Source organism: Dromiciops gliroides, chromosome 2, assembly GCF_019393635.1.
Source record: "Dromiciops gliroides isolate mDroGli1 chromosome 2, mDroGli1.pri, whole genome shotgun sequence".
Classification (NCBI taxonomy): domain Eukaryota; kingdom Metazoa; phylum Chordata; class Mammalia; order Microbiotheria; family Microbiotheriidae; genus Dromiciops; species Dromiciops gliroides.
The window spans coordinates 682424878-682437729 of NC_057862.1; positions in this window are offsets into that span (position 1 = coordinate 682424878).

Here is a 12852-nt window from a genome sequence, read left to right on the forward strand (position 1 = left end):
TGGTGGTTGGCAGGACAAAGGTGAAGGAATACAGAGAAAGATGAAAACAGCCTCTGCCCCGAGGAAGCTCCCTCGGGAATGTACTTGTTTACCAACAAGCTCTCTATGGGGTAAATCAGAGATAATTGTGGGAAGGCATTAGTTAGCATTGAAGGGGATCAGGAGAAAAGGCTTCTTAGGAGGTGGAGAGAAGAGACCTTTCATTTTGTTTTGTTTTTTAATAATAAACATTTTTATTTATAGTTTCGGGTTCTAATGTTTATCCCTCTTTCCCTCCTTCCCCTCCCCCTTTCCTGAGGTGGCAAACAATCATATATGGGTTATACATGTATGATTATGTAAACATCACCACATTTGTCATTTTGTACAAGAAAACTTGATTAAAAGAAAAAAAATGGAAGAGAAAAATAGCCTGCTTCAATCTGTTCCATCAATATCAGTTCTTTCTTTGGAGGTGGAGAGTATGTTCCATCGATAGTCCTTTGGGACCATCTTGGACCATTGTATTGTTGAGAACAGTTAAGTCATTCCGGTTGAGAAGAGACCATTCTATGCTATGCATACTGTATATAATAATTTATGTACATGTCCCCAGCTGATTGAGGGCAAGCATAGTTTCATTTGTGTGTGTATGTCTAGATAGATATATCGAGACACACACACACATACATACATACAAAATGAAACATACATATGTATGATAGGAGAGGGAGAGAGTCTGATATAGAGTAGGTGCTTAATAAATGCTTGTTGATTTGCTCAGTGGCATTCAAGATGTTTATAGGAAGCACGCACCTCTTTTTCTAGATACCCACCTGGAGCAATGCAGTGAGGCAGCTCCATCAAATTAGTCCTAGATTTAGAGCTAGTCCCTACTTCCTCTCCTACCTAAGGAGTCATAGGCCCATCCCCTTTATTTGACAAATCACAAGGAGGCCCCGAGAGTGCAAATGACTGGCCCAAGGTCACACAAGTTTATCAGATCAAAGTTGTTATACTATAATAAGACAGATAGGTAGAAATCGACCACCAGAGAGGCCAACGCCCTCATTTTCCAGATGTAGAAACAGACCCAGGGCCGCTGCTGAATGACTTTCCCATGCTAATACAGTTTATGAAGGTAGGGTTTGAACCTGCTGGGTCCTTTTGATTCCAGTCAGTGTTCTTTCTATCACGGACCATTTTTGCAAGGAGCAGAGTGGCATTTGAACCTGAAGTGTTCTGACTCCAAACCCATACACTCCATGAGAGTCATGTGGAGGTGTTTTTTGTTTGGTTGAGTTTTTTTTTAAAGACAGAAGGAGGATCAGCTTCACCATGCAAAGCAGAGTTTGGGGGTGTTGGCGGGTTTTTTGTTTTGATTTTTTGTTTTTTTATAATTTAATCTCTGTGGCTCCAACGAGATCGACGTTTTCTTTCCGTAATTAGATCTTGTAAATCTCATACAACGGCAACAAGCCGCTCCAAGCGAGCTGGAAAAGAAAACCTCCAGCCTGCATAGGGGCCGCAAAGTCGGAACAGATTCCCAAGTTCCAACCTGAAAAACCTGGTGTTAGTTTTGGACCCTTTCCAGTGAACCTTTGACTCCCATCTTCCTGCCCCCTGTGCGGATTTGGAACCGGTCAGCCATTTTTGTTTTTGGAAGGGAGAGGAGACAGATATAATGAATGACTTTTATTGTGTAATATTTCAGACCCTTTTGACTGCATTCGGATGGGATGGAAATTGTTCTGCCCCATGTCACAGCCAAAACAAACAAAACACATTCCCCAAGCCTGGATTCGTGCTCCTCAGAAACTGCCAGTAGTGAGTCCTGCTCTCAAACAAGAATTTAGTTGGACAATTTTTAGCTCTTGTTCAGCTGAATGTTAGAATAGGTCAGAGCCAAAGCAAATACTGAAAAGAAAAAAAAAATTAAATACACATATTTACAGCTTGCAGGTGGCATTGATTTTTCTCTTTTAAAAAAAGTTTAGCTGTTGGTTATAAAGGAGAAGCAATTGTGGGGCTCCATTTCAGGGGGTTTTATACACACTGTTATGCACTTTGTTATTTGTTAAATTAACTTGTCTCAGAGAATGGCAACCCTGAATGAAAATAAATTCTGCATAGGCCCCCAAAGGGTGATAAATGCTGAAATTCCAGGATTTAAATGAATAAAGGCTACTAAGAACCAGAGGGTCCCAAGAACATTAAGCCCGGCAAATTGTCAATAAGACACCCTGCCCTTGGTAATAAGCCTCCTAACATTCAGGAGAACTCCTAAAGTCAAGTTTCAGAGATGCCTTTATGAAGCAGGCTTCAGCATTGTCTCCTGGATTCCCTTCTCTCTGCATCTAATCCTGCTTTTGGATTGGTGAAGAGAAAGCCTTCTTGCATATCCAAGATAATTCATCTTGTAGTGGCCCGTTGTGTTTTATGGGCCTGACAAAATGTATTTATTATTAATCGTAATAATAACTCCTAATTTATGGTTACCTGTGCCCAGAGGTCTCTAGGTACCTTCACCAAGAAAACATAAATTCCCAAGCTAGGCACCCTGCCCAAATACCTCACAGAATAGGAGCAAAGGCTTAAATCCACCGTGGAAGTAATCCCTTTGAAAAAATAAAATAAGGACTTTGATCGAAAATTTACCTGAACGGTATCAGGCGTCTGGATGAGTGGAAATGATCGGGAGGCGACTAATTGGACCGATAGGTTCATGTTTCATATTGTAAATAACGCTACAGAGAAAAACCTTGCCTGAAACTCGCAATCCAGGGTGAGGAATGTTCCAGATTTTCTTGCAGATTTCCCCATGCAACAATCATTGTTAAGTCAGAGGAGGCTGCTATAAAGCACCCTGAGTGGCATGCACGGGGCATATAAATCATTTTAAAGAGCTTTTTTTTAAAGAGTTTTTGTAGGATCGCTGAATTGTGGGAAATGAGGTGGACTTGACCTCAGCGAGTGGGTATTGCTGAGGTCCACAGCTCTCAGGCTGTCAAGGCTCCAGTGTGGGACCAGCATCCTCAATGAGGGATGGAAAGAAAACAGTGTAAAATTCTTAGAAGGATGGTTTTCTAAATGTGAAGTTTTCCTTGAGTTCTACCATACTTAAAGGTTCATAGAGAGCTGTTTCCTGGACCCTGATGGTAGTGAGAAAGGTGGGACTAATGAAGGTAGATGAAGACACCTTCAACTTTTTCCATAGGGTTCATGTTGAATGCCAGAAGAGCCGAGCAATTGCTTTTGCACCCATCATCAGTTTCTTTGGGGGATTTGCAAAGGGAAGTTTATGGTAAAATTTTCTTACCGACTATACTGAGTTTACAGTAAAGGATTTTTATGGCCTATACTGAGGTTTCTTTACTAATCAAACTCCAGAGTCCTACTTGTTTTCCCTACTGCTGTCTTTTTCTGTTTTCCATTCAAAGGGAACCCCCCCCCAATCAAACAAACAAAACCTTCACCCCATTCACCTCTTTAAATTGTCCATATTTTCCCCAGGCTCATTTGCACTCACATCTCCACTATGTGACTTTTATTATCATATCAGAGACTGATGAAAAATGCACACACGTATTTACCCTTTAAAATTTGTGTACATCTTTTGTTTTTAAACTACCTTTATTTCACAAAATATCCCTCCTTCCTACTCCCAACCATAGATTCATCCCCAATAATAAAGAATAAAATGAGGGCAAGTTCAGCAAACTAAGCAGACACTAACCAAGTCTAACCTTCTGCTACCCCATTCCACATTAACTCCAGCCTATACCTCTCTTTGGGTTAGGACCCAGCTTGCTCATGATAAAAAGACCTTGCTCGGTTTCCTTTTTTTTAAATCATTACTGTTGTTCTTTCCATTTGCAAGCCCCATTATTCTACATTGTCATTCTGTCATTTGTCCTTCATTCCTCCCAGAGATGAAGTAAGAGGCATTACTGTTCCCTGTTTTATAGATGAAAGTTGAAACGCAGAGAAGCCCAGCCGTTTGTTCAATGTCCCAGCAGTCAGCTGTGATGTGCTAGAACTCAGTGCTCCATCTCTGATGTCCACCCTGTGCCTCTGCACCCACTGATGTCCATGCCTGGATTCCATTCCCCCTTCTCCTTCACCTCCCAGAATCCCTCCCTTTCTTCAAGGGTCAGCTCTTGGTCCACCTCCAATGGGAAGCCTTTCCCATTAGGGCTCTCTCCTTCTTCCTCACATTGCCGTGTGCATACTTAGCTATTATCTTACAGCAAACCCCCATGGGTAGAATAGAGGCTAGAATATACATTTTTCACTTTGTCCTTGTATTCACAATTTCTTGAGAAGTGTTTGTACTTAGTAGATGCTTAATAAATGCCTGTTGGTTTGGGTTGGATGGACTTGGTCACTGGCAGAACCGGGATGAGAACTAGACCGAATGGTCTTGTAAGTATTTCAAATCAGGGAACTTCAGCACTCTTGTGCAAGGCAAGGATGACACAAGACCAAATCTCTGCTTTCAGCTAACAGCTAGATAGGCTCCTAAGCAAGTCGAACCATGGGGCCACTTATTGTCATGCTATCACTTGGAGAAGAGGCTGAAATGAACACTTAAATAAAAATATCGGAATTACCCGGTCTTGTTCTTATTCCTACAATCATCAGAATTTGATTTTCCCACCCCCCACCCCCACCCCCTTACTGCCTGCCAAATAGGATGTGTTATTTAACAGCTCTGATTTCTTTCTCTGATTTCATAACAGCCAGAGTCAGGACAGCTCATCTTCCTGTGTTCGAACCCAGCCTCAGATACTTACTAGCTGTGTGATCCTGGGCAAGTCGCTTCACCCTGTTTGCCTCAGTTTCTTCATCTGTAAAATGAGCTGGAGAAGGAAATGGCCCACCATTGCCGTATCTCTGCTCAGAAAATGCCCAATGGGGCCACGAAGAGTAAGCCACAACTGAAAAGCATTTCTATAGCACTTTAAGGTTTACAAAACACTTTATTTATATCATCTCATTTAATTGTCACAACACTGTAAGTTAGGTGTTATTATTATCCCCATTTTATGGATGAGACTGAGGCCAAGAGAGTGAGTGGGTTACCCAGAGTCACACAGCTGGTAAATGTCTGAAGCAAGATTTGAACTTAGAACCTCTCCACTGCAGGCCTAACACTCTATCCACTGTGATGCTTTGCTGTCTGCAAAATGAGAGGGGTTGAGCCAGACAACCACTAAAGTTCTTAAAAGCCCTAAAAATGAATATATGATTCTTTAATTTTTCCCTTTGAATTGAAGAGATTAAGGGTCGACAACTCCTCCCTCGAAGTATTAACTTCTTTTTGGCGTAAACAACAGAAAACGAAGATGTTCGATTCTAGGACCCTTCAAAGATACCAGTAATTGGTCAGGTCAGTCCTAGAATACTCATAATTCTGAAACCCTCCTGGAAACACAGGCCACTGACCGACCAGAGCCTTCACTAGAACCTTGAAGTTCAGGCTTGTGGGCTCTGGAAGAGGATCTGACAATGGGGCCTTCATGAGGGGAGAAGGCATAATAGATCACCCTCTGTCATTTTCCTTCCTACCTCCGTGCTCCCATGGACTAGAGGAAGATCAATAGTCAGAAGACACATGGGTGGGATGATCTCTGGACCTCAGCAGGCAGGCAACCAACCCCTCCCTCTAAGAAGTTAACCCTTGAGGGACAGCTAGGTGGCACAGTGGATAGAGCACCGGCCCTGGAGTCAGGAGGACCTGAGTTCAAATCCGACCTCAGACCCTTGACACTTACCAGCTGTGTGAACCTGGGCAAGTTACCCCAATTGCCTAGAAGAAGAAGAAGAAGAAGAAGAAGAAGAAGAAGAAGAAGAAGAAGAAGAAGAAGAAGAAGAAGAAGAAGTAGTTAGCCCTCCGGACGAGACCTCAGCTGCCCTACCCTAGTTGTAACCCTGCCATTCGGTCTTAATAATAACTCATTTTTGAAGCATTGAATGTGTTTTGTGGTGGTGGTGGTGGTTGTTTTTGGTGAGGCAAGGAGGATTAAGTGACAGGGTCATGCAGCTAATGTCAAGTGTCTGAGACCACATTTTATCTCAGGTCTTCCTGACACCAGGGCCAGTGCTTTATCCACTGCATCATCTAGCTGCCCTCCTGAAGCACTGAATTTAAGCCTCATAGCACCTTTCTCACACTGGCCCTTTGTGATAGGTTGTACCAAAATCATCATCCCCCTCTAACAGCTTAAAAAAAGCCTGAGGCAAAGGAAGAAGTCCCTTGTCCATGGTTCTGTCTGGTGGGCACTCTGACTTAGAGTCAGAAGACTTAGGTTCAAGACCCTGCTGGGTTACTCTATGTGTGACCTTGGGCAAATCCCTTCCCCCCTCTGATCACCCTGTCCAAATGAAATCATTAGACTTGATGATTTCCAAGACTCCCTCCAGCTCAGACAACTCATATTTCTCAACATGTTTATATATGATTCCAAATGTCTTTCTCCACTGGTGGGAAACAGACTCACTGAGCAGACCCCAAACTCTCCAGAGATGTGTGGTCCCCACTCCAGTCATTCCCCTGCCTCACTCAGGCTGGCTTAGACTCTTTGCCTGCAAAGTCTTCTTACCACCAGGCCAATAACTGGCTAACGATATTAAGATGTTTTCCTCAACCTTGTCCCCAAAAAGATCCTCTCTTTTGAGAAGTATGCTCTCCCCAGGGCATTACATCATGAATTGGTTCAGTTCTTGGAGGAAGAAGTTGGACCCAATCACATATCATCTGGATCTAAGCATACTTAGCTTCTTAAGTATTCCCCTCAGAGAACTAAGAAACTGCTTATGTATTAGTCTTCTGTCCACATTTAACCTCTCACCTTATTGCAGCTGAGCAGGGCGCTTTTTCTCCCCTTCCTGTCAAAGTTTGCTTTGGGGATTTTTTTTTTTTAAAGAAAAAGATTATGATCCCTTTTTGTTTTTGCCATTACTTGGGCTTCCTTAATTCTGTCATCTGGGTGGTGCCACAAGATCCTGCCCTGGGCTGAGATGCAGCAGGCACCAAGGTGTGTCTCCTACTGGGGGTGGAAAGCAGGGTAGGAATGGAGGAGAAAGGTGAGGGCTGTCAAGTCCCGGCTGAGGATCAGGGTGGTCGCGTGGGATGATGGCCATGGATGCTGGAAGAAGAATTAGGTTTTTTCTTCCTTGGGAACAGGGTCTCTGAGAAGGATGTTAATGATTGATGAAACAACGCCCATCCAATAACTAGCGCATCAAGAAATGTGGGAGTTGTGGGGTTTTTTTTCCCCTCAGCTCAGAAGTGGGAGTTGGGGAGGGAAGGGAAAGTTGGAATGACCTTTGCATGTCATCTTGTGGCTTTACTTACTTTTCATGAAACAGTAATTTAGAGAGGCTGATGGGCTAGAAAGATGGTCCTATGAGGGGACTGACTGAATGAAGGGGCACATTATGATCAGGAAATGAAAATCCATTGCTACCTTGAGCCCAGTTAACAGATGGTATTAATAATATCCAGTTGATGACCTGGCTCATTTGGGCAAAATCACTGAGCGTTGGGCTGATGGGGCCTTCAGAATGATCCAGGTCCTTGCTGTGGTGCAGACAAATACTCAAACTTTGCCTATTAATCCCTTTGAATCATTGTCAACTCGATGCAGTGCAATTCCCCGTCCCATCTTCTGCTTCTGCTTTTGCACAGGGCATCCCCCATGACTGGGAGTCTCTCCTGCCTCCCATCTACCTTTTGGAACTCCCAGGTCCCGCGGAGGCTCAGCGGCAGAGCTACCTCCTACAAGAGGCCTTTCTCATCAGCCGCTTGTTAGTCTCCATGGCCAAACACTCCTCCATACTTGGCATTTTTCATTTTGTATTATGTGTCTCTTCCTCCCAGAACAACCTAAGTTCCTTGAGGGCAGGCACTGTTTTATAGTTTGTCTTTATTTCATGGAGAGGCTAACCTTACAGCTGGTCCTTGGAGGATAACAGTTGGGCCCTGGAGTCAGGAAGACCTGAATTTGAATTCTGCCTCAGATACTGGCAATGTAATCTTGGGCAAGGAAGTCACTTAACTCCTAAGCCTCAGTTTCCTCACCTAAAAATGGAGATAATAATAGCACTGGGTTTTCATGAGGATCAAAGAAGAAACCAAATGTAAAGTGCTTTGCTAGCCATAAAGTACTTTGTACATGTTGTTAATAATAAGCTGCAATTTATTGGTTTTTATGGTTTTGTTTTGTTTTGTTTTTGTTTTTGGTGAGGCAATTGGGGTTAAGTGACTTGCCCAGGGTCACACAGCTAGTAAGTGTCAAGTGTCTGAGGTCGGATTTGAACTCAGGTACTCCTGACTCCAGGCTGGTGCTCTATCCACTGCGCCTTCTAGCTGTCCCATAAGCTGCAATTTATCTACATAACTTCAGGCAGAGAAATGGAGCCCAGTGTTTGACATATAGTAGGTGCCTTATCATGGCCACTTCTAGTCTCATAAACCTTTAACATGTAACTTTTTTTTTTTTGTGGAGCAATGAGGGTTAAGTGACTTGCCAAGGGTCACACAGCTAGGAAGTGTCATGTGTCTGAGGCTAGATTTGAACTCGGGTCCTCCTGAATCCAGGGCTGGTAGTTTTATCCACTGAGCCTCCTAGCTGCCCCAACATGTAACTTTTATTTTATTTTTTTTTTTTTTTAGTGAGGCAATCGGGGTTAAGTGACTTGCCCAGGGTCACACAGCTAGTAAGTGTTCAGTGTCTGAGGCCGGATCTGAATTCAGGTACTCCTGACTCCAGGGCTGGTGCTCTATCCACTGTGCCACCTAGCTGCCCCAACATGTAACTTTTTAAAAACAATTAACTGGCCTATATTTTCTCTCCTACTTCTTGCCTTGAAAAAAAAGTAAAAACTCTCACAACAAGTGTGGACAATCAAGTAAAACAAATTCCCACAATGGCTCATTCTGTACCTTGAGTCCATTACCTCTTTGTCAGGAGGTGGACAGCACGAGTGACCATTGGTCCTCTGGAATCAATGGCTGATCAGTCATTACAGTGACCAGGTTCCTCATAAATCTCTAAATGGAGTGACAGCATAGGCTGCCTAGTCAGGGTGTGTCCCTTCCCCAAAGCAAACCCATCATCCCCTGGTTCAGGCCAGGAGGCCAGGACTCTAATTCTTAGTCAACAAACTAATGTCAGAGAGTTAGGAGATCCAATTACCTCATTATCCCAAAGGCTGACTTTTCAGAACTAATATCGACAGGACATTTTACTCAAGGTAGAGGCATGGTCAATACTCCTCCAAGGTCTCTTTCTCTCTCTCTCTCTTTTGCAATACAATGAGGGTTCAGTGACTTGCCCAAGGTCACACAACTAGTAAGTGTCAAGTGTCTGAGGCTGGATTTGAACTCAGGTCCTCCTGAATCCAGGGCCGGTGCTTCATCTACTGTGCCACCTAACTGGCCCCTGCCAAGGTCTCTTCTTGATGCAGAGATCTGGATGTTGGGAGTCTTGAAAGTCAGTGAAACATAGGCTCCGGAAGGTTCTCCCAAGCTATGGAAGTGTCCAGCACAGGGGCCCAGGGACAAACCATTTACTGTCCCAGACACAGTCTAGATATGTCCCGAGAAACTCAATGGCAGATTTGGCTTCAGGATGAATTTTTCACCCTCCACAAAGCAGATCCTAAAGACTCTACTGAGCTATGGGAGATCCCATCTGTGTGAGTGGAGGAATTGTCCTTAAACAAAGAAAGTACAGCTCTGGGAAGGGCTGAGCAAATAAATGTCAGATCTGACCACGTTTCTCTGCTCTGAAAGCTTTAGTGTCTCCCTCTTTCCTAAAGTCAAATCAACAAGCATTTATTAAGCACCTGCTCTGTGCTAAGCACTAACTGAGATCTTGGTTGTCCGGTCGTTTCAGTTGTGTCCGACTCTCCATGACTCCATTTGGGGGTTTTCTTGGCAGAGATGGTGGAGAAGTTTGCCATTTCCTTCTCTGTCTAAGGTCTGGGGACATGAAGAAAGGCAGATAGTCCTTACCCTTGCGTAAGCTTACACTCTAAGGGAGGGAGAGCAAGTAAAGACTAAAACAAAAGGAAATACTGCCCCAATGCGGTTCTGACCTCATGATCCAGCCTGGTTTCATATTCCTTTCCTCCATTTATTTTGGGTCCCAGCTGTTCTCTAATTTTGTCCCACCTTTCCCGTCTCCATGAGTCCACCCAGGATGTCCAGAAGGACCAGACAGTCCCCACTCAGAGCCACAGCCACAATCTCTCTCTCTCTCTCTCTCTCACACACACACATACACACACACACACACACACACACACACACACACACACACACACACACACACCCTTTCCCTCCCCCAAAATGCTCTATTTCCATTCAAAGCATCACCATCCTTATTGCCCCTGGGTTTCCAACCTTGGAGTTATCCCAGATTGTTCAGTGGATGGAGCAAGTAGGCCTGGAGTCAGGAAGACCTGAGTTCAAATCCAGTCTCAGACTGTGTGACCCTGGGGAAGTCACTTAAGCTCAGTTTCCTCATCTGTGAAGTGGGGATAACCAGAGCACCTCCCTACCAGGGTTGTTATGGAGATCAAATGAGATAATAATTGTGAAGCACTCAGCCCAGTGCCGGGCATGCAGCAAGCGCTATATAAACGTTAGCTATTATTATTGCTGCTCACATCCAGTCTTGGCAGCCTTACCTTTTTCACCCCATGTCTCTTTTATCTTTCTTTCCCTCTTTACTCACATATCTGACAACCCTAAATCTACTACTCTGTCAGAGCAGGCTGGCACCTTCTGGTCTCAGAGAGCTGTCTGGGTCACTGGTGTGGATGCCCTCTTGAAGGCAGTGTGGGTCCAAGGCAGGACTTGAACTCAGGTCTTCTGGACTCAAAGTCCAGCTCTCTGTCCATTACCTCATGCCGCCTCATTTAATGTATTATAGTTTTTTTGTGTGTGTTTGTATCTTGTCCTGTGTTGATGCCATCTCCTCCTCCATTAAACTGCAAATGCCCAGAGAGCTGGCCAGGCACGTGTTTATATGGTCACCCCACGATGGGGACCCAACCCAGTACTGTGCTTGCCATAGCTGGGACTCTGTCAAGGAGTTAAGTCATTTGTGTGAGTCTCCAGACACTTGTATGAGGATTTCACTGAAATCTCATTTTACAGATGAAGAAACTCACTTTTGCCACTCTTAGTATGCACATGCCCACATGTACAATCCAGTACAACCGATTAAATAAGCCTGGGAAGTCAGCCTGGAACCTAATTGTGAAAAGCTTTAAATGAGGACTTTGCATTTTACCCCAGAGGTGCTAGGGAGGCATCGAAGTTTCTTCAAGAGGACAGTGAGATATTCAGACATGCTTTAAGAAGATTCCCCAGCCTGTGGTTCACATCCTGGGCTCCATTCTCATCCTGCCCTTCCTGGAGAGGAATGGGGGGGGCCTCCAGCTGAAAGGGACCCACATCAGGGTGACTTTCCTGCTCTCCCACATACTCTGGCTCTCTGGTACACATTGACTTCCTCTTTGGGATTATAGGGAGATCATGTATGAAATCAGGACAAGCACTGATTTCAGCACCCAGGATCTTAGAGTAACTTTGAAATTCAAAAGTCATCGATTTGGTTCAGCAAGCCTCTATAAATCATGTGCCTCCTACTGATCATGGCCATTGCCAGGTGCTGGGGACACAGAGACAAGGATGTGACTATTCCTGCCCTCAAGGAGATTACACTCTACTGGAGTTAAACAACAAACAAAAACACAGATAAACAAAAATAAAACACACCAAGTAAACACAAAATTATCTCAGGGAACTGGGAAGATCATTAAAAAGCTTTTCTTCTCTTTGGGATTATGATATATAAAGAGATTGGAAAATACAAAGGAATTTGAGGAGAGAGACAGAGACAGATACAGAACCAGACAGAGACAGTGATAGACACAGACACAGACACAGACACAGACACAGACACAGACACAGACACAGACACAGACACAGACAGACACAGACACAGGCACAGAGAGAGCATTAAACTAACCAAGATGTGGGATTGGAGCCGGGAATGATTCATGGAAGAAAAACACTAGTAAGTGATGCTAATTTCTCATGTCATTAAGAGTATAAGCTCTGGAGTCAAGGGGCTTGGCTTCCAATTCCTCCTCTGACATTTATCACCCAAGTGACTTCTGGAAAGTCATTTCACTTTCCTGAGCCTCCGTTCATTCATCTGTAAATGAGGGAATTGTACTAGCTGACCTATAATGCTGCTTCTAGTCCTAAATCTATATTATTATTATTATTATTGGTGAGGCAATTGGGGTTAAGTGACTTGTCCAGGGTCACACAGCTAGTAAGTATTAAGTGTCTGAGACTGGATTTGAACTTAGGTCCTCCTGAATCCAGGGCTGGTGCTCTATCCACTGCACCACCTAGCTGCCCCATCGATCCTATTATTTTGCCTCAGACACTTACCATATGATCTTGGACAAGTCATTTCATTTCAATGTAACAGTTTCCTCATCTGGAGAATGACGGGGTTTAAATAGCATGAGATCCCTTCCAAGTCTTAATCCGTGATGATACCCATTTCTTCCTGTCTGTAGCTCATTTGTAGATAGTTGTTTTCTCTCAATAGATTGTGAGCTCTTACAAAGCAGGAATTGCTTTTGGTTCTTTCTATGCCCTGGCTCCTAAGAGGTGCCTAAGAAATAAATACTTGTTGATTGGCTTATTGATGCATCATTCTGTACTCTTAGCTTTGCCTTCCCTTTGGAGCACAGTTATCCATCCTTCAATGCCGAAGAATTCCAACCCAATCATGCCTTCTGAGCTTATGGAATTCCTATCGATAGGGTAGGGAA